Source organism: Nicotiana tabacum, chromosome 6 (genome assembly GCF_000715075.1).
Source record: "Nicotiana tabacum cultivar K326 chromosome 6, ASM71507v2, whole genome shotgun sequence".
In the NCBI taxonomy this organism is placed as follows: Eukaryota; Viridiplantae; Streptophyta; class Magnoliopsida; order Solanales; family Solanaceae; genus Nicotiana; species Nicotiana tabacum.
Window position 1 is genome coordinate 181,617,460 of NC_134085.1, and position 23,629 is coordinate 181,641,088.

Below are 23,629 nucleotides of genomic sequence, written 5' to 3' on the forward strand. Positions count from 1 at the left end.
ATAACGGAGTACTGAATGGATAAGCTTATTATACCCGGTATGGATAATCTTCTACCTAGGGTAATGTTTATCCATAACCGGGTACCGAAGTGGTAAGCTTCTTCACGAAGCTTATTTCCAATAGAGTACTAATAGATAAACATATCTACGGTGGAGTCCCATATGGATAAGCTTCTTCAGGAAGATTATTTACAACGAAGTACTAAATGAACATTCATAATATAATATATTTACAACAGATTTCAACTTGTTTTCAAACTATAGAAAATAATTTGGGTTTTCTCAATTGCCCGCACATTTCGTAGCAGAAAAAATTTATATAATTTTTGTATATAATATAATATAATATATATATATATATATATATAATATACAAAAAGTATATATATATTTTGGCTATTATTTTGAGAGCGGGTATACAGTATTATTTTTTCAAAATATTTGGAGTTGATATTATTGAAATAGGTCAAAAATACTATTGTTACTGTAAAACACGTGATATTATATTATTTATCAGAAATAGGTGACAATCAGATTTTCATTGTTCTGTGTTTTGAACATTAAAATCAACCGTTAATTTGGACATAGAAAGTGGAGTATGCAATATCTAGAGAATGTTCTCAATTACACCTTTTATCCTATTAAATGTGACCTTATTAATTTTATTGGTCAATTACAGACATCGTTTTTTATATGAAATCTTTATTTCTACAATTACTTTCCTAATAAAGTCTAACGTTTAATCCATCTTCATCTTTCATTAAATGGAAACTTTTATTTTTCCTCTTCAACGGTCGAGTTAATAATAATAATACTGTAACACTTTACATTATAGTCTCAAAGTTGATTCGACATATGACCAGTTTCTTTTTTTGATTTCTCACCGGATGCCGGTATTCACATTAGGCCCCGACTAAATTCGGTTTCGCGCCGGGAAATCCCACATTGAGGGTAAAATGCTCCCAAACAAAGGTGATTCCATACCTAGGGACTCAAATCCGAGACCTCTAGTTAAGGATGAAAAAGTAATTACTACTCCACCACAACCCTAATGGGTGACATCTTATAATCATTTCGCTTTTGGGATCTTCTTTCATTATACTGGTTTTATTTTTTAATTTCAAACTATTGTGCAAGGGCTCTCTTATGATTTACTTTATCTATGGTTTAGTAAACACACTTAACGTGGGGTACAATTTTAAGTCCAACACTCTTTCTTTTATTCCTACTAGAGCTAACAATTACTACCTTCAGTCTCAAGCAAATTGGAGTGGTGCAAAAGGGAAATAAACAACAAATATATATTCCGTTTAGCTTTCATCTGAATATCCAGATTCCTAAGTGATCCTCATAAAAATTCACCTCCAGTGAATACAAAACACGTGTCTTTCATATACGATTCTCCCCCCTTGTCCAACAAATTGCTCAATTATCTGATCTTCATGTGTTGTATCAGTGTGTGAAGATTGTGTCTATATATCTATATTTTAAGGAAGGAACATATCATGCAACCTCGGAAAAACACTAGAACATTTCCTGACTCTTAACTGTATTTTTGCTCTAAATAAACCGGGCTCCATAAAGACAAAAAAAACTAGGACATTTCCTGCAAAATGCAAATACTCGCCCTACAAAAAAAGGTACTCAACTACAGAAGATCATCCAAAAGAAGTTTTAAGGTTTTCCATCAATAAACATTAAGCTTTTTAGTTGGACTATCCTGGTCAATGTCAAGAGAAACCAACATGAAAGGTAACTAATCCATTTTTTGTTTCAAAGTATAACCAAAGAAGAATAGAAAGCACAGATGTTGATGGAGAAACAAAACTAGCAAAACAAGCGGTGCTTGCAGCTCTTCAAATTTTCGCTTCACCTTCTCTTGGTTTATGCGCAGAAATGACCCACCATAACCTGCAAGGACACCAAATTAGACATCATTCATGACTTCATGATAATAATGCTTACATAAAAAGCTTAGACACACTCGAGGAAATGTTTGGTGTATAACAGGTTCCCCGTGAAGGAGGGGTGTGTAGTAGGGATTTGGCTACAAGCGCGGTGGGGGGAATGTAAAACTATGCATTGAACCTACATAAAATTCATCCACAACAAGAACAAGAGGAAAAAGAATAATTGAAACTACTGGGATGGACCTTTTAATCTACATTAACCTGGAGAAGCTTAGAACCAAAAAAGGAGAAACAAAATACAAGATTCATGTCCGAGATAATAACTATTCTATTTAAACTTGCAGGATATAAGTGAGTCCTCCATAAATGCTTCATAATAGTACTTATTTGAGTGAAATAGAATCTGACACTTCAAATTCATAGTTGGCACTTGGCACCAACAGATATTCTGAAAAAGGAAGTGGTAATTTTGGCATCAAAGAAGTAGTAAGAACCTGGACCAGGTTTGCTGCAACCAGATGACCATTAACTCGACCTCCAACAGCAACACCAGATGAACCAGCACAGAGTATAGTCAGTGGTCCTTCTTGCTGAACTTGACCATCTTCAGATATAATATACTTTCCCTGAAGCTTTATTATTGAAAATGAACCCTGCAGGATGACATGTATAAGATAAGTATCTTAAAGAGTTCAAGATAGGTAAATTCCATTATTCCGATTTACAGAGTAAGAATGGTTAACCAACGATGAAATTTGATAAGCAGAATGAGCAACATAACAGTGCCTTATAATTGATATATATCTTTTTATACTATTGGTTATTTTCCTTCTCCAAAACAGTGCCTTCAACAAAAAATTCCAAGAGGTATGGAAGGGCACTCCTAATTTTAAATAGTTTATTTCAGAAACTTCATAATTACAGTCAAGATCCTTATTATTACTAACCTTCCATTTAAGTGATACAGTTTGCACGAGTTGTGGAGTCTAATATCTATATTTGACTCAAATAATAGAAGATAATTAAAAAGGTTAGTCTTTAGGAAAGTAGGGAAACATCACATAAGAAATATTAATATAATTAAAAGGTTAGTTCATAGGGAAACATGACATCATATTTAATTGAGTTGAAAAATGAAGTTCAAGCATAAAACTCGTGAAAGTCGAGCAAAATAATATCATTTATATGTCAAAGATTTTGAGGTTCAGATTGGAGTCTAAGCAACCCATAGACAGTTATTTCAGGTATTTGTCCCAGAAGAAACAGGTCTGCACATGACAAAGCATGTTTAAACCTTTAATGGGGCATTTTACACAATTCAACACTTCCAAATTGAAAGTCTGTTACAAAAATTAGGAAGGAGGACTATTTTGATAAAGAGGAAGGAGGACTACTATTTAGTAAATAAGCGCCGTACTTAACACACTTTCCAAGAACAGACTTGGTGTACACCCTTTCTAATATTAAAGTTAATAGATTTCAAAACAACAGTTTACAGATTACCACAATTATAAGTGAGAAAATGTAAAGTTATATTCGTATCTAATTACCACAACAACTGTTTAGATTATCTGTGCTAAATTAAGATGCCGAATTTTTTATGTAGTTACTAAAACGTCTACGTTATACTCTCAATAAAACAACTTAATGATCTTGGAATAGTGCTATTTAGGTTAGGCAAATGGATTTTTCATGAGGAAACATGACACTCCTACAGGGCAGAGAGAGTATTTACTACTACAAATATTTTTATCCATATTGAACATCTTTTTTTTTTTTTTGAGTTATCACAATACTTTAGTATATCTAATTTATGAAACTTAATAGTTAATAATTCCTTAGCTACGTCATCTTAATTGTTTGCGAAATATTAAATTTATTTTATTAACTTATCCAATGCTAATTATTGTGGCAGTAATGTGTTTAAACCCTTTTGACCAACCATGCATACTCGTCGATTCTAATGAATGCTAATTATAGTATCTATAATGAGAGTGTCATAACATTTTAGTTTAAGTATCTTATGAAACTGGAGTCGTTAAGACTTCCTTAGCTACGGGATCCTAACTAGTTTAAAGTATATTGAGTTTATCTTATTAGCTTAACAAATGCTAATTATTGTGGTGCCTAATATGTTCAGTATCTTTAGACCAACCATGCAAACTCGTCGAGTGCAATGAATGGATTCCCACTTATCTCACTGAAGAAAAAGAAATTCCCTTTTTGAGATTACCATCAACAACTTTTATTCCAATTTAACTACAAGAGGATCAAAGACCAGAAACGTCAATAAATGTCAAACACACTTCAAATCTTTGTTTCGACTTCCTTCCTGGTCCCACCCGACAAAGAAAAAGAAAAGGAACAGAATAGGTACCATCTCAGTCTCCAAACCAACTCAAGAGCATATATGTACACATGTAACTCGTTGAACGGGAATGGCTCCATTGACACGCTTCTGTTCATTATTCTTTCTCTGCCTTGTATTAAAGAAACACTAATCCATTTTAACGTTAGTGGAGCAAACTCACCACTTTAGACCCCAGATTGGTGTATCCATTTCGTGACTTGCCCATAAGTCAAAACTTCAAACACCATACAGCTCGACTCACATTTGAGCTCAGCTAACATAAATAAAGAAGCCTAGCAGGCTTGAGTTTAGCTTAGCCTTCTGAAGCTGTATTAAATCTAGATTTGCCTTCTAAATCCCAAGGAAATCATTTAAGTTAAATGCATTATTTCGAAGTCACGCCTTATTAGGCTCTAGCATTTAGAACACAAAACGTAGCTTCTAAACCTAATGAGTCCTCTTACCAGTAAGAATTCTTACACACATAACATTAGAAATCTCCTTTGCATATCTAGAGAACACATTATGCGCACTACCTATTAAAGGAGAAAAACAGAGATTCGCTATCTGCAATCCATTATAGTTCCTTGTAATGATCTGGCACGATTGTTGCTTTGGAATAAACTCTTGAGATGCAAACAGAAATAACGCAAATAAGATAATCAGGTACCTTATCTGAAGCTGATGAATTTTCTGTATCCATTATCGGGTCCAAAACTGAACCAATAGCTGACAAGATAATGCCCGTCTGCGTGCGACCAAGGAAACTAGCAGAATTATTGGTGCTGTTCCGAAAATAAGACAGAACTTTTTCTCCAACATCCTGAAAGGTAAACGGAGTTCTTTGAGTGCACTTCTATCACCAACTATATACGGCTTGCCTACTTTTATAAAAAACCTAATTGCTTAGTCAAAAGAAAATGGAGAACATGAAAGAAGTACATTTCCAATTCATTATCAAACAAATCTGAAGCGGTAATAAACTAATGAACATGACAACCATTGGGAAGATTAACAGAAGGTCAGCAATCTAACTGGTCTTCACTGATTGCTACTACCCATAGAGAAGTTATAAAACAAGACATAATACATCAAACCACGTTAGTCTTTTACTACCATTCAACAGGATGGCTAAATTTAGTATGTCTAACAAATGGAGGGAGGAGAAAACATCGTGATGACCTCCCCGAGCTACGTAGCATTTCACATTCCTATTTTTTTTAAGTTCATATTCTTGTCTATATTTTTCGTTTACCGCCATCTGGAAGGCCATTGCAATTATCCTTTAGGCCTCTAGGCTTATAAAATAAGGTAGAAAACCCACATCCTTTGTTATTACTATAGAATATATCAGCCACATCATTGATCCAAAATTTAAAAATTAAAGCTTATGTAACAAATTTATTACCCTAACTACTTTCACTCTTATTTGTCAGGGAACAAAAGTGCATGTCGGGTTTTCTGCAAGCATATTTAAAACCCTAGAGATATGCTTCACGAATAGCAGTTTTTGTTCCATATGACCTGATTTTCTCGATGATGTCACATATATGTATCTGACCTCAACTTGTTTAGGATTGAGGCATACTTGATTGATTCAATATACACAACTACCTAATATAACCTACACCAACAGTACTACACATAAGTAATGTATCCAAAAAAAATTTCAAGATCATAATGATCCACGCATTAGATAACACTAAGCTAGTATGCCAAAAGAGGCATTTCCAACTGCATAAAAGATACAGCAATATATAATGGTCAAGCCAGTAATGTAATCTTCAAACACCAATGGGTGCCTTCTGTTTACGAATGAGAACTTAATCAATTCTTCTTTTAATATTATAATATTGAGCGTTGAAAATTACTTACATAAGGTACATGTAGCGACTGGAGGATAATAAAGTCAGAATTGCAATAGTAAAATGTCAAAGACACGGGTGATGTAGGGTTTTTGTAAGACTTAATAATTTCAGGTAGTACAGTAATTGCTGTAAACTTTATATTTATTTACTTCTTTTCTTTTCTTCCTTTTTTTTTGTAAATTCAGATGCTTAATAAGCATTGCATCTTCCTTCCAGCGAGCTTCTGACATTATTACTCAGCACCTAGGCAGAAAATGATTTTTCAACAAATAGTGAAATATTACCTCTGGAAGAATTCTTGCCACTAATCTATCAAAACAAAAATATTCCTTCTTCTATTATTTAGCAAGTTCCCTTACGAGGCAAGAAGCTCCAAAGAGAATTATAGTCTCCTAATTTTGAGTATGGTTTTGCACTAAATTTCTACATAAAACGTCGAAAAGTGACACCTCTATCATGGCCAGAGACAAAACAGTTAGACTTGCTAATGGAAAGTCATACAATAGGTAAGCAGTCAAGATATCAGCAGTGAAATTGTGTTTCTGGGAGTAGCCCAAAGGTGTTAGAATGAAGACCTCGGGAGACCAGGGTTTGAATCCCAACAGAAATAAAAAGCTAAGTGATTTATTCATATCCACCTAAGTCAATGGGGGCAAAGTTATACGGTACCTATTGTTAGATATAGATATGTAATTGTCCCACATTGGAATAGGTGTAGTATGCCCTTTGTATAGAGTAGCTATAAATTAGCACATCTTGTATTGCATTAGACACACAATATCAATATATCATATTTTCTCCCGTGCCTTCTCACATGGTATCAGAGCAATCGTGAGAGATTTATCGCTGTGCATAAATTCCAGCGACTCCGGGAAGGAAAATCAGTTGACCGGAAGCCTTTTTCCGGCAGGTCTGCCGCAAGTAAAAAAAGCCATTTTTCGTCAGTGTTGTGCAAAAACCAACACCACCACGAAGTAGATGGGGCTCCGGCGACCAACCCATAAAAAAATCTCCATCAGAATACCCTCCACGTGCCCCACTCGCCACCGGAAGAAAATTCTCCGGCGAAGTTCCGACGTCGCGTGAGCCACCTTCCGGCCATTTTTTGGCGACGACTCTTCCGGACAAATTGTTCCCCTTGCAATTCCGAGCCTACCCATCCAGGTTACACCAAATTCCGACAACTTTTATATTTTTCCGACGTGAATAGTGATTTCAAAAGTGGACTTCCGACCATTTTTTGAAAACGTTTCTTCAGAACAGTTGGGTCGTCTGGTAATTCCGATCCTACCCCTACTGTTTTTATGTCATTCCGACCACTTTGAATTTTTCCAGCAGCTATAGTACTATTCCGACTGCTGCAGTATGTCCTTATTCTGTTTCACTGTTCTTTACTCTGTTTCAGTGGATTACATTTGATTATTTCTCTAATTTGGTAATAATTTGCAACGATGTCTTTGGGAATTGATGCTTTTGGGTCTAAAAACATAGTTCTGGAAGCTCTAGTGTTATGATTACTTCGGAACCTTTAATGGGAGGTTCAAACTACTTAGCTTGGGCTTCATCTGTCGAGTTGTGGTGTAAAGGTCAAGGTGTTCAAGATCATCGAATTAAACAGTCTAGCGAAGGAGATGAAAAGGCGATAGCGCTTTGCGCAAAGATTGATGCTCAATTATGTAGCATCTTGTGGTGTTCTATTGATTCCAAGTTGATGCTTTTGTTTCGTCCATTCCAGACATGTTATTTGGTTTGGGCAAAGGCTCATACCTTATACACTAATGACATATCTCGCTTCTATGATGTGATATCACGGATGACAAACTTAAAGAAGCAAGAATTAGATATGTCTACTTACTTGGGTCAAGTACAAGCAGTCATGGAGGAATTGGAGACATTAATGCCAGTTTCTGCTAGTGTGGCAAAACAACAAGAGCAACGACTGTTCAGTGCGACACCAGATTTTGGCTAGTCCGACTGTTCCTACAGTTGATGAATTATTCTCTCGATTACTCCACCTTGCTGCAGTACCAAGCCACCCACTGATCTCATCACAAATACTTGATTCCTCTGTTCTCGCATCGCAGACAGTGGATGTTCAGGCGTCTCAAACTATGGAGAACAGAGGAGGACGAGGTCGTTTTGGGAGATCTAGACACAAGTGTTCTTATTGTCACAAACTTGGACACACTCGTGAAATGTGTTATTCCTTACATGGTCGTCCGCCCAAAAATGCTTACGTTGCTCAGACCGAGACTACAGGTAACCAAGGTTTTTCTGTATCTAAAGAAGAATATAATGAGCTCCTTCAGTATCGAGCAAGTAAGCAGACATCTCCACAAGTAGCCTTAGTTGCCCAGACTGATACTCTTGTTGCTAGTAATTCTTTTGCTTGTGTTTCCCAGTCTAGTACTCTTGGACCGTGGGTCATGGACTCGGGCGCTTCTGATCGCATCTCTGGTAATAAATCACTTTTGTCGAATATTGTATATTCACAGTCTCTTCCCACTGTTACTTTAGCCAATGGATGTCAAACTAAGGCACAAGGAGTTGGACAAGCTAATTCATTGTCTTCTATCACTCTAGATTCCGTTCTTTATGTCCCTGGTTGTCCTTTTAGTCTTGTATCTGTTAGTCGTTTGACTCGTGCCCTCCATTGTGGTATATATTTTACTGATGATTCTTTTATTATGCAGGACCGCAGTACGGGACAGACAATTGGTACAGGACGTGAATCAGAAGGCCTTTACTACCTTAATTCACTCAGTCCTTCCACAACATGTCTAGTTACCGATCCTCCGGACCTAATCCACTGTCGTTTAGGACATCCAAGTTTATCCAAACTTCAGAAGATGGTGCCTAGTTTATCCAGTTTGTCTACAATAGATTGTGAGTCGTGTCAGCTTGGGAAACATACCCGAGCTTCCTTTTCGCGTAGTGTTGAGAGTCATGCAGAGTCTGTTTTCTCCTTGGTTCATTCTGATATATGGGTCCTAATAGAGTCAGTTCAACCTTGGGATTTCGTTATTTTGTTAGTTTCATTGATGATTACTCAAGATGTACTTGGCTTTTCTTAATGAAAGATCGTTCTGAGTTATTCTCTATATTCCAGAGTTTTTGTGCTGAAATAAAAAATCAATTTGGTGTCTCTATTCGTATTTTTCGCAGTGATAATGCCTTAGAATATGTATTTTCTCAGTGATAATGCAGTTTATGACTTCCCATGGAATTATTCATCAGACATCTTGTCCTTATACCCCTCAGCAAAATGGGGTTGCAGAGAGAAAGAATAGGCACCTTATTGAGACTGCCCGCACACTTCTAATTGAATCTCGTGTTCCGTTGCATTTTTGGGGCGATGCAGTTCTCACAGCTTGTTATTTGATAAATAGGATGCCTTCATCTCCCATCAAGGATCAGATTCCGCATTCAGTATTGTTTCCCCAATAAGCCTTATATCCTCTTCCACCTCGTGTTTTTGGGAGCATATGTTTTGTTCATAACTTAGCCCTTGGGAAAGATAAGTTAGCTCCTCGTGCTCTCAAGTGTGTCTTCCTTGGCTATTCTCGTATTCAGAAGGGATATCGTTGTTATTCACCAGATCTTCGTAGGTACCTTATGTCAGCTGACGTCACATTTTTTGAGTTTAAACCTTTCTTTGCTTCTGCTGACCACCATGATATATCTAAGGACTTACCTATACCGACCTTTGAGGAGTTTCCTATAGCTCTTCCTCTACCTTCGAACATAGAGGTTTCACCCATACTAACCATTGAGGAGTCTAGTGTTGTTCCTCCTAGTTCCCCAGTCACAGGAACACCACTCTTGACTTATCATCGTCGTCTGCGCCCTACATCAAGCCCAACTGGTTCTCGTCCTGCACCTGACCCAGCTCCTACTGCGGACCCTGCTCCTAGTACACCGATTGCACTTCGAAAAGGTATACGGACCACACTTAACCCTAATCCTCATTATGTTGGTTTGAGTTATCATTGTCTGTCATCTCCCCATTATGCTTTTATATCTTCTTTGTCCTCGGTTTCCATCCCTAAGTCTACATGTGAAGCGTTATCTCATCCAGGATGGCGACAAGCTATGAGTGACGAGATGTCTGCTTTACATACAAGTGGTACTTGGGAGCTTGTTCCTCTTCCTTCAGGTAAATCTACTGTTGGTTGTCAGGGTTTATGCAATCAAAGTTGGTCCCGATGGCCAAATTGATCGGCTTAAGGCCCGTCTTGTTGCCAAAGGATATACTCAGATATTTGGGCTCGATTACAGTGATACCTTCTCTCCTGTGGGTAAAGTGACATCAGTCCGCCTTTTTCTATCCATGGTTGCGGTTCGTCATTGGCCCCTCTATCAGCTGGACATTAAGAATGTCTTTCTTCACGGTGATCTTGATGATGAGGTTTATATGGAGCAATCACCTGGTTTTGTTGCTTAGGGGAGTCTCGTGGCCTTGTATGTCGCTTGCGTCGGTCACTTTATGGTCTTAAGCAGTCTCCTCGAGCCTGGTTTGGTAAGTTCAGCACGGTTATCCAGGAGTTTGGCATGACTCGTAGTGAAGCTGATCACTCTGTGTTTTATCGGCACTCTGCTTCAAGTCTATGTATTTATCTGGTAGTCTATGTTGATGATATTGTTATTACTAGTAATGATCAGGATGGTATTACTAATCTGAAGAAGCATCTCTTCCATCATTTTCAAACTAAGAATCTAGGCAGATTGAAGTACTTTCTAGGTATTGAGGTTGCTCAATCTAGCTCAGGTATTGTTATTTCTCAAAGGAAATATACTTTAGACATTCTTGAGGAGACAGGGATGATAGGTTGCAGACCTGTTGACACTCCGATGGATCCGAATTCTAAACTTCTGTCAGGACAGGGGGAGCCGCTTAGCGATCCTGCAAGCTATAGGCGGCTGGTTGGTAAATTAAATTATCTCACAGTTACTAGACCCGACATTTCTTATCCTGTGAGTGTTGTATGTCAGTTTATGAATTCTCCCTGTGATAGTCATTGGGATGCAGTCGTCCGCATTATCCGGTAAATAAAATCGGCTCCAGGCAAAGGATTACTGTTTGAGGATCGAGGTCATGAGCAGATCGTTGGGTACTCAGATGCTGATTGGACAAGATTACTATTTGATAGACGTTCTACGTTTGGATATTGTGTTTTAGTAGGAGAAAATTTGGTGTCCTGGAAAAGCAAGAAACAGAATGTAGTTGCTTGGTCTAGTGCAGAAGCAGAATATCGAGCAATGGCTATGGCAACATGTGAACTAGTCTGGACCAAATAATTGCTCAATGAGTTGAAATTTGGTGAAATCAGTCAGATGGAACTTGTGTGCGACAATCAAGCTGCCCTTCATATTGCATCAAATCTGATGTTTCATGAGAGAACTAAACACATTGAGATTGATTGTCACTTCGTAAGAGAGAAAATACTTTCAGGAGATATTACTACGAAGTTTGTGAGGTCGAATGATCAACTTGCAGATATTTTCACCAAGTCCCTCACCGGTCCTCGCATTGGTTATATATGTAACAAGCTCGGTACATATGATTTGTATGCTCCGGCTTGAGGGGGAGTGTTAGATATAGATATGTAATTGTCCCACATTGGAATAGCTGTAGTATGCCTTTTGTATAGAGTAGCTATAAATTAGCACATCTTGTATTGCATTAGACACATAATATCAATATATCATATTTTCTCTCGTGCCTTCTCACATCTATATTGGTGGATGGATGCAAGTACTCAGTGGAAATAGTTGAGGGGCACGTACATTGGCCCGGATGCCACTGTTATTTTAGAAAAATATTGGTTTCAAGGATTGCAAGTACTTTAACCTGCTTGAAAATGTTGTCGGAAACACAAAGAGCCATATGAAAAGGATACATGCAATTTAAGCCCAAGTTTCTAGGACAGACCACGGACAAAGGATCTTTAGCTGAAAGGTTTGATCAACAGTATGAGATTCTAGAAAGCTTCCAAAACTTTAACTGTGCTATAAACAGTGTTTAGTGGTTTGGTTAGGAAATGAAGGTTTTATAAACAGAATGAGAACTTTGTGGAAGGTTCGGCTCTATGCTTTTAGGTTTTGGCAGTGACAAGAAACCATCAGCAGCAAAGAATGATTTGAGCGAACGAAAAGAAAAAGTCACCTTCTTAGAAGATAGTGAGCATAAAACTTATCCATTTCAAAGAATGAGCATAAAACTTATGGCCTTAGTCTCCATCCATTGTCCATTTACAGTTATTAAAATTCAGCTCCTTGGTTCAATTTACCATGCTAAAAGTCAAAGTCTCCATCCACAAAGCAATGCCATATTGTCATTATGAAGATGATGAAGCAACTAAATCAAGGAGACAGAAGCACACTTGGTGGAATCGGAAACGCATTACATGAAAAGGACAACCAGATAATTATGGATTGCACCAGAACAAAAGCATACTAGATGACAAGGTAAGAGATATACTTTTCTTTCACAAATAGACAAGGCAAGAAATACACCAATGTTAGAGAAGAAAATAGCACACAGAACAAGAAAGCTTTTCATGTCCAAAAGAATATGAACACTGGAGAAGTACAAAAATGAGACCTCTCCTGGATTGATAATCAAGGAATCCGCAAGTAACCCTTCATGCTTTGGTTCTGCAAGAATAAATGTAATAAGAGTGTTTAGTTTCAGAATTTATATATGGAGTATTACATGAATGTTCTGTTACAGGCACAGCATAAATATTCAACTGACAGAAGCATTGAATATGACATACGTGTCGAGGAGCATCAATGTAAAATATGCAAATAGTTCTAGAAAAAGCATATATCTATAGAACCATATGATCTGGGCAGCACAAAAGCATTAGTCCCCACCAAAATTAACAGCATTAGATCGCAAAGCAAATGGGGATTATAAGTTAGAGAGCTTTGAGACACATAACACGCAGTCCTCTTTATTCTTTCTGCATAGACACATTCAACCTGACCTCATGAAAAATACTTTGAGCAATAGAAATTTTAAAAGAGCATAGGTTGTGCAACTAATAACAATAGAATTTGTACATTCAACTTGCTTTCCAACTTTTTTTTTTTCTTTTTTTTTCACCAGGGGGATGGTGTCCAGATTTTCTTCCTTTTCCCTTTTTGGCTGATAAAGTGGATGGGAAAAAGATATAAAACCACACTCCTACTCCTTTTGAGTGGGAGAGGGTGAAAAAGAAAGACACCATTTTCCATAATCCTTTTCTTTCCTTAGTAGAGATTCTGCAAAATCTCGGGGTTTTGAAGACACGGGACATATGTGAAACAAAACTAAAAAAAATCAACAATTATACAACCAAACAAAAATTGGATAGCCAGTACCATCAGTGCGAGCTTTCATCTTTCTGGGACGTCGAGGTCTAGCCGAACTACCAGAAAGTGAAGGTGCCTCGAGGGCAAGCACACATGTCTGATCCATCCCCTTACCAATAGGATCCTTGCCCGCGTTCTCTCCCATTTTAGTGTTTTTTTTTCACCACTCAAGAGTTGAAACTGTTGTTCTATGTTAAATCTTCTGTTTTGAGATGACACAACCAAGGTGAAAATATTTGTAGGCTTTAGGGGTTTTCTAACCAAGCCAGTTACTTAGTTATCAATAAAGCAATCCAGTGACTAGATTACAGACTGAAAAAGTAATAAATGCAGCCTATTTGTTTTCCATCTATTGGTTCTCCCAAGTAAGCACGGAATTGAAATAAGCCCCAGATTAGAAAATCCTTGACTAATTTCTTTTTACAGATATAATCCTACTTATAGGCATTAATAAAGCGCAATCCAAACTTTAGTGTTCAATTGATCAGGCTTGATCAATATAGCGGTACCCAAAGCAAGGTAGACTTCCTCTGCCCTCTATCCCCAAACCACTACCGAAACAAAATAAAACAAGAAAGACGCATCTAATCAAGCACTATAGTGACATCTTGAGAAGGTTTATACCTACATTGTTGACACATTAAGGGCGCCTCAAAAGGCAGGCATTCATCAAGTGCCAACAATTCTAATACACGAGACATTAGGCAACAATGAGAATAGAACTAAATTCCCAGATACAGTCAAATTTTGAACAAGCTAAAGCTATGCAGTTAACACGTGCTGAAGCAATGCAAGAGATTACCAAAATCCAAAAGTAGTAATGTGAGTCTACAATTACTTTAACAAGAACACCTATCAAAATATATAAATAAATAAATAAATAACCATACTAGTTTAAACATAAGTGGGAACCAGTTCAATACCTTTCCATATTTTCCTGTTTCTAGAAATTCACCTTGATTTTCATAAGCATCTCAATAAACTGAACTAGAACCCCAAATTACCTTTTCTTCATTCTGTCAAACAAAGAGAGGTATAAAATAAATAACAAATAAAAAGGGGCCAACAAAAAAGCTTATTAACTTCCCTGAAGAACCACTAATTTCTGTCAAATATTAAAATAAAAATACCTGAGGAATTACGGTTTTCCTATTTCGAATGTTCTACACATAATGGGAATAAGTAAAACACTGACGAAAGGCCTCGTTTACCTTATGCTTTGTCAATAAAAGGAAGTTCTTGTTTAATCCTCCATACCAAAATAGAAATTAGAGGGCGAGTGAGATCCATCGACTCTGAAGGAAGCAAGTGGCATGTCAGTAATTGACGAAATTGCCCTCAGTTTCAGGAACATTTCAAGGGTATTATAGTAAAACCATAACCCGGGTATAATAACGGAGCCCCGTTACAAACGAGCTCTGTAATCCGTTTCGGTCAATCGAAGAAAGTGAAGGAGGAGAAATGGCGTCGAATGCAGCGGCACCCTTTTGGAGAGCGGCGGGGATGACTTACATAACATACTCGAATCTGTGTGCCAACCTGGTCAGGAACTGCCTTAAGGAACCCTACAAGACCGAAGCCTTGACTCGGGAAAAGGTCCACTACTCCATCTCCAAATGGGTCGATGGCAAGCCTCAGAAACCCAGTAAGCAATCCGCTTCCTCTCTTTTTTGTTTTTGTGATATAAAGTTAAGATATTTTGGTCTCCTTAACACTGATTTGATTGCTTTCACACTTTTCGTTTCGTTTTCGTTTCAAATTCGCTTATTAGGGATGGACGTGTATTTAGTTTAGGGTCTTCTATATGAATTCTGGCAAATTTGTTATTTTGAGGTATCATAAGTGGCTGTTTGTTTTGAGGTTTCATTTTCCCAGGTTTAGTCTTCTGGGAAAATGAAAATTAAAGGACATTCGGTTTTCTCATTCATTATTTCAGTTCTTAAAATCAGTTTAAGACTGGTTTCTACAGATCAAATCTTATAGTTAGGCTGAGGGCACTAATTTATGTGGTAATAGATTTTTCCGCCACTAACTTATATAGGAGGGAGGTGGATTTTGACAAGGATCTTGAGTGTTATTAAGTTTACATTGAGCTCTATTAATCAGTGATCTCAGAGCCAACTGATTTAGTTTTTGGTTTCGTCCCTCTTAGTCGTTTAGCTTATGCTGGATTTAAGTATTATACGTCCTGACATATGTCCCTTCTTGCCATTGTTTTCTAGTTTAACTATTTGGTTTCTCCTCTTTGTCAACTTATAAATAGCAGTCACATATGTTTTACCAATCCAAATGGGTTTTTTTCTAAATGGTGTTAAATACTTCATTTTCTTATCCAACCATAGCTGTTTGTTTTGAAGTTTCATTTTCCCAGGTTTAGTCTTCTGGGAAAATGAAAATTAAAGGACATTCGGTTTTCTCATTCATTATTTCAGTTCTTAAAATCAGTTTAAGACAGGTTTCTACAGATCAAATCTTATAGTTAGACTGAGGGCACTAATTTATGTGGTAATAGATTTTTCCGCCACTAACTTATATAGGAGGGAGGTGGATTTTGACAAGGATTTTGAGTGTTGTTTTAGTTTACATTGAGCTCTATTAATCAGTGATCTCGGAGCCAACTGATTTAGTTTTTTGATTTTTGGTTCTTCCCTCTTGGTCGTTTAGCTTATGCTGGATTTGAGTATTATTTGTCCTTAACATATGTCCCTTCTTGCCATTGTTCTAATTTAACTATTTGATATTTGGTTTCTCCTCTTTGTCAAGTTATAAATAGCAATCGCAGATATCTTACCAATCCAATTGTTTTTTTTTTCCAAATGGTGTTAAATACTTCATTTTCTTATCCAACCAAGCCAACCAAAAATTATTCTAATTAATTTGGTACTGCTCAAGGGGCAAGAACTGTAACTTTGGGGGGGGGGGGGATATATGTCCTCAAGACATGATCTTTTCTTGCCACTGTCATGTAATTTAGTTATTGTGTTTTTGGTTTCTTAGCTCTTTGCTGTTTAGCACTTTAGCTTATAATGGATTTGACTATTATATGTCCTCTAGACATGATCCCTTCCTGTCATTGTCTACCTAGCAGAACAAATTAATTCTAGTGCAATGACACATCTTACCCCCATCTGCTCTAGTTATAGCCGATCTTTCAACTAGAACAATACTATCATTCTGTCTCCAACATCTTATCAATCATCAGGACATATATCATGTTAGTCAAGGTCTTAGATTTCCAGGAATGTGCTGGATTTGGTTTCTCTTATAGTCATTAAAATTTTCTGTATTTAACTCTTTTTGGCTGATAGAGGATTAACCAAGTGTTCAAACATAACCTTGTCTGTCCTTATGCACTCCAGTTCTTGTCTTGGCTCATTATGAAAAATATATAGTGTGTTTAGTTGTCCATGTTAATGTGTTACCTTGAAAAACTATTACTTTTAGTTATCTTCCAGTCTTCGGTTGAGTATAAAGTCAGGGGGCATATGATAAGGGGACGGGCCGTAGAGATGGTGCTTTGGTGATATTTTGGGGTATTGAAAGTTCGATAATAATGTTTATCATGTTTACCACGGACCCAGTTCAATGTCTTATTTGTTTTTAAAACTGAGATGTACATCTTGAGTGAAACAGAACTGGATAGGGAAGTGGAGGATCAGAATGGTGAGACTCTATTAATTGATATTAACGGGTGACTGTAATCTACAGATATGTTACCGACATCCATCTATTCGCTCTCTATATTTGGCTTCTACATGCTGGATCAATAAATGGTTGAATTTATGAAAATATAGGAATTCAGCATGTTGTGTGACTTTCTTCAGAAAAATTAAAAAGAGTAGTCTTATTAGCATGGCTGTTCACATGTTGGTGTGGTGCCTTGGATATATAAAATAAGCAAGCCACCACTTAAAGATTGGTACAATAAGGTAGAAGACAAAAGTCGTGCACTTGTGTCTTATGTTCAATTTGCTACTTAATTAGTGTATTTACATGCAGGATTAAGTTCATACTTCTACATGATTGTTGTGTGTTCCTTTTGGTGTTTCAAATATTTTTTATTTTGGTGGGTTGAGGGGTGTAGAGGATGGGGTTGACTATTCCGTGCATCCATTATTTGCTTTACTTGTCTTATTGGTTTGAGAAATACTAGTAGTTTGCTTACTGACGGACGTTTTTGCATGTCTTCTTCACAGCCATCCGCTCAGACACTCCGGAAGATTGAAAATATGGTTGAATCTCAGGCATTGCTTCTTCTTCTTGAGTGAATTTTGTACTGCCTTGGCACTATACAGAGTGCTTATCTGCTGGAAGTTGAATTTGGGACATTTTAACTTTCAATAATATCGCCAATATACTTTGGTCTTTTCTGTTGGATGGAAATGAGAAAATCTTTCTCGTGTTTATGTTGCATCTTTATTGTTTTGAAATTCAAGTGAATTGATGATCACAAATTTGCAATTACGCCTAGCGGCGAATTTAGTACGAGGATGCTCTAGCCTGTGGTTGAGTGGGCGAGAAGTTAACAAAATTTTGCTCGTACCTAAAGCGACTGTCTGAAATTGGTCCTTTAACACTGCCTGATTGCCCTGTCTAAAGAAATGTGAAATTCTTATTCGTGTCGTTGTTGAATTTCTATCTTTATAAGGAGAGCCAAGTCCTTGGGGCCATAGCTCTCTGGATGTAGTACACCGAGTCATATAAAATGTGTTGAAATTTCTTTAAGTTTTGACACTAGAAGCAGCAATAATTAAACGTTGCAGATTAATTATAAGAAAAGAATGTCAACGATGCCATCCCAACGGGAAGACAACTAATATAGACCTGTTTTAATCAGATGCCATATCATTGTCTTTCTTTTAAGCACTTAATTGGTCTTCATCCGTTGTTGCCCCATTTTTTAGCTGACCATTCCAACATTTTTTTTGGCTATCTTGGCTTTTAACCATTCTTTTCTTTTCTTTCTCTCTTATTTTCTGAGAGGGTGGAAGATGAAGAGTAAAACTTAACTAAGCAACGGGAAAGTGGTTGAGTTGGTGAATGCTGTTGAACTAGAGAATGAGTACACGTAAAACAAGAACAAAACAGAGAAACCATTGGTATTAATGAAATACATTTTAAAACATGAAAATTAAATGACAGAGTAGCCTACCATAAACAGATTATTCCACGGACAAAAGGTCCTCTTTTTCTATTCTATGTGTTTTTTTTTTATAGCGAGATTGTGAACGGTGCGAATCCAACCGTTGTTTTCTCATTGTTTGATCACTTTGTTTTATTCTATTTTTATATGGCTTTTTAATATTGTCTCTTCTTGCCTATATCTTTATTAATATGATACTTATATTATCCTGAGCCGAGAGTCTATTGAAAACAGTCTCTCTATCCTCACAAGGTAGGGGTAAGGTCTGCGCACATACTACCCTTCCAAGACCCCACGGTGAGGGATAGGAGCAGCAAACATGCGGGTCGGGTAGGATATGATTCGGGTCGAAAACGGGCAATGGAAAAACGGATAAATTAACCGATCTGACCCATATTTAATACGGATAAAAAATGGGTTAACCGACGGATAATATGATTGATCCATGACTTTTTGCATATGATCACTTTTGGGAGAATTCTTAGTCTCCCTAACTTGAGCAACCTCAATTTGAGGCTTTACAAATGTAAAAGTTAGACCCATTGGTTATCCATTTTCTAAATGGATAATATGGTTCTTATCCATATTTGACCCGTTTTTAAAAAGTTTATTATTCAAGCTATTTTTAATGGATAATATGGGTGGTTAACCATTTGCTACCTTAGTGTGAGATAATATTGGGTAGTTGTATTGTGAACTGTGCGAAAGACTGTGAAGCAGCCAAAATTGTTTTTGGCCCCAAGGTGATGATCAACTGCTTGATCATTTTCTCTTTCTTTTTATTATTTTCCTTACACCAGTGTTAAACTCAATACAATTTACTGTTCACAAATTAAATACATGCTTCAGTTCATTTGTGAATTTCTTCACTGTTGGTGTTTGGAAGTTTGAAGAACTCTTTTTTATTGCTGACAATTAATTTTGCCTTATATTATCGAACAATACGTTTTGCTTGAATTTTTAACTTGATGACATCATATTATTCGTTAAATCATAAATTTCTGGTACATATAAATAGTGATTAATATTTCTTAACTGAAATTTGAGAAAAATGTTACCAAATAGGCATAGATTTATGCTTACTCTCTTGAATGTTTTGATACTTAGTGATTGTTACTATGAACACGGGCATTCTACATTTATACGATAATATTGGCTGGACACAACATTTAAGATAGTAATCTAACTTTATGTATTTGTCATTGTATTACAATATTTCAAAAAAAACAAAATCAAAAGTTATTGAGAATAATTAATGTAATATTTATATGTGTGTAGATGAGTTAGTTAATCAAGTAGTTGAGTTAGTTAGTTATGTAGTTGAGTTAGTTAGAGTGGCATTTTTATAGTTAGTGGTCACACTTAGTCACATATTATTTTTTCCTCTTAGTCACACCTGTATATACATTGCTCGGACATGAGATATAGATAACTTTCATTTTCCCAATTCCTCTTGTCTCTAGAACCTTCTCTGAAGCTCGACCTAGCTCATCAATGGAGGTCTGTGGATTATTGACCTCCATCTTCGACATGGTATTAGAGCACAACTCTTAATCTCCGATCCCGATTCAATTCACATCCTATTTCCCTTTTTCGTTATTTTCACCCGATTAGAAATCACAAATCGGAAGTTTTCAATCCATAATTTTTTCTGAGATTCGTTGATTCACAGACTCTCGATCTTCAATTAATTCAGATTTTTGACATTCTCTACCTCATCTCATGGCTGGAGACAAAGAAATTCAAGACACCACTACAATTTTGGATTCAACCAATCTACTGTACATGCATTCACCGAAAAGTGCTGGGACTGTTTTGGTACCGGTGACATTTGACGGCACCGGCTATAGATCCTGGAAGAGAGGTGTTCTTAGAGCTCTATCTATGAAAAATAAGGTCAGATTCATCACAGGAAAGTATAAGAAACCCAATGTTGGAGAGGCGACCTATGACCAGTGGGCACGATGTGATGATATGGTGACATTATGGATTCTAAACTCGCTCTCAAAGGATTTGGTCGATGGTTTGTAGTACGTGAGTGACACAAATGAGTTATGGCAAGAGCTCGAGGACAGGTACGGTCAGACAAACGAAGCAAAACTTTATCAATTACAAAAGGAAATTAACGACCTAAATGAAGGAACCCTAGACATAACTGAATATTACACAAAAATAAAAAATCTATGGGGGAGCTTAATACCTTGAATGTGCATGCCAGTGTGGATGTCAATGCACCTGTGGTGCAAAGGCAAATTTGTACAAAGCAGAACAAGATCGAAGGTTAATTCAATTTTTAATATGACTCAATGAAGTCTACACATTGGTTAGGGAAAGTATTCTGATGATGAACCCATTGCCTAGTATTGCACGGGCTTTCTCTATCCTTATCCAGGAGGAAAAGCAGAGAGAAATTAGGCGAAACAATCTCCTAGTCATGGAGTCCACCTCCCTGAATGTTAATGGACCAGGAAACAACAAATTTAGAACCAATTATAATCCACAGGGCAATACGACAGGACGTAACTCCTATAGACCCGCATTTCCCCCTAATAGATCTAATTGTATTGTGACTACTGCAAGAAGTAAGGACATACCAAGGAAAAGTGCTATAGGTTACATGGGTTTCCACAAGACCTCAAGTTTACAAGGGGTAGGAACACATGATCTGCTGCAAATGTACATGGTTCGTATGAATTAATGCAAGTCTGCAACAATGAAGATGCTGATAGTAGGAATCAGAACTAGAATCTTCAGAACCTGACAAAGGAACAATACAACCAGCTGTTGAGTCAGCTAGAACTTCAAAGTCAACAATGCAGGAGAAAATCCAAACATGATCACTAGTGGAGCTGTCAACTTCGCATGTATTCTAGCTTGTTGTACTTATAAAAAGATAGATGAAACAACTATGTGAAAATATTCAAATTCAATTGTTGATTTGTGGATATTAGATAGTGGAGCTACAAACCACATGACATATAGAAAATCTTTTCTCACCAATATTAGAACCCTACCTTATCCCTTTCTTGTCACCTTGCCTAATGAATATAAGGTGAAAGTGACAGAAATTGGTGATGCTTTACTCATTCCTAAGCTAACTTTGGTTAGAGTCTTATATGTACCTAGTTTCAAATACAACCTCATTCCAATTCACTCTTTAACAATGCATCTTGATTGCATGGTTAATTTAAACAAGTATCTTTGTCTAATGCAGGCCCATTCAATAAAGTGGCCTCTGGAGATTGGTAAGACAAGAAGTGGATTGTACTTCCTTTGTTCAAAGTATCACAACTGTTCAAACTTGAGTCCATCTACTGTTCCAATTCCTAGTTGTCTCATTCTTGTGTTTCCATTTTTTATAACAATGCTAGTAGAAAAAAAGATCAAATTCATCCATCTTATTCATTACCAACTGTAAATGATCCATCTTGCTTATTGAACAATGTAAATAGTATTCATTCATGCAATAAAAACTGATCTTTTTAGTGTAAATTCCTCTCCTGTATGTTCTACATCTTCTGGAAATAATGTTGATTACGTGTGGCATAATAGGTTGGTACATGTACCTTTTGTAAAGATGAGGAAAATATCTGCTTTATCGGTCAATTTTGCACCCAAACAACCTATTATTGTTTGTTCAATATGTCCAATGGCTAGATAGACTAGATTGCCATTCCCTAAAAGAACTACTTCATCCACCAAAATATTTGAATTACTTCATGTAGACCTGTGGGTCCCCTATCATACACCACCACATGATAATTACAAATACTTCCTTACCATTGTTGATGATTTTAGTAGGTCAACTTGGACTCACCTCCTAAGCTGCAAAAGCAATACTTTTCATGTTATTAAAAGCTTTCTATCCATGATTGAAAATCAGTTTGACACCTCTGTTAAGACCATTAGATCTGATAATGGTCTAGAATTTGTTAACAATGAAACCATGACATACTTTCAAGAAAAGGGCATAGTTCATCAGAAAATTTGTCCATACACGCCACAACAAAATGATGTGGTGGAAAGAAAATACAAATACCTACTTGAAACAGCAAGAACCCTTCTTTACCAGTCCAAACTACCCATAAAGTACTGGGGAGAGTGCATCCTGACAGTTACTTACATAATAAATAGACTCACCATCCACTATTCTTAACAATAAAAGCTCCTATGAACTTTTGTACAATAAAAGGCCCAAATACTCACAACTCAAGAGTTTTAGGTGCCTATTGTAGACACCGGATTTTTGACCCTCCCCGAGAATTTTCACATTTTTAGCATAAATATGTAATTTAGGTCTAATATAGCTATTTTGACTATTTTTGCTTTATTTCGTTGCAAAAAGAAAAATTACAAAAAATATATATATAAATTTTTAGTTTATGTATTTCTCATAAACTTGAAAAATACAAAAAATAGTACATTATTTTGTAGTTTACATAATTTCGAAAATTACCAAAAAAATATAGTTCTATTAATGTTTTGTAGTCATTTTAAATTTTGAAAAATATAAAAATGTTACTTTATATGTTATCTTTATATAAAAATGAAAATTACAAAAAAAATAGTTTTATTAATATTTCGTAGCTATTTTAATCTTGAAAAATATTAAAAAAGATATAGTTTTGTTTAAATATTAGTCTTATTTTGGTAGCTATTTTGCTTACATAGGATTAGTCGAACAACGTCGTGTTCTTAATCGAGTCCGGGCAAAAGAATAATATTCGGGTTCAAACTACCCGTTTTTAGGCCTAATTTCGGACCTAGCCCATAATAATCCGAGTCCACCACACATGAGGGGACACGCGTGGGGAACACGGACGGAATCCCATACGCGGGGAACCCCACCACGCGTGGGGGACACAAGCCTTGAACCCCACCACACATGGGGCTCATTTATTTTGGCAAAGGGTATCAAATACACGGACAAAAAAGGATTTTGGGGACGGACTTGAAAAAAGATTGGAGAGGGTTTTCACTGCTCATCTTCTTCTTCCTT

At 36.6% G+C, this 23,629-nt stretch overlaps 1 long non-coding RNA gene across 1 annotated transcript; it reads right to left on the reverse strand.

The window, feature by feature from the left end:
* Positions 1-1,658: 1,658 nt before the first annotated feature.
* Positions 1,659-14,740, reverse strand: LOC142182118 (uncharacterized). The gene is made up of 6 exons (XR_012711012.1): positions 14,618-14,740; positions 14,411-14,503; positions 12,733-12,785; positions 4,931-5,083; positions 2,405-2,563; positions 1,659-1,911 (listed from the first exon to the last, which is right to left on the reverse strand). It is a non-coding gene; the product is annotated as an uncharacterized LOC142182118 (long non-coding RNA).
* Between the last annotated feature and the right edge of the window lie 8,889 nt (positions 14,741-23,629).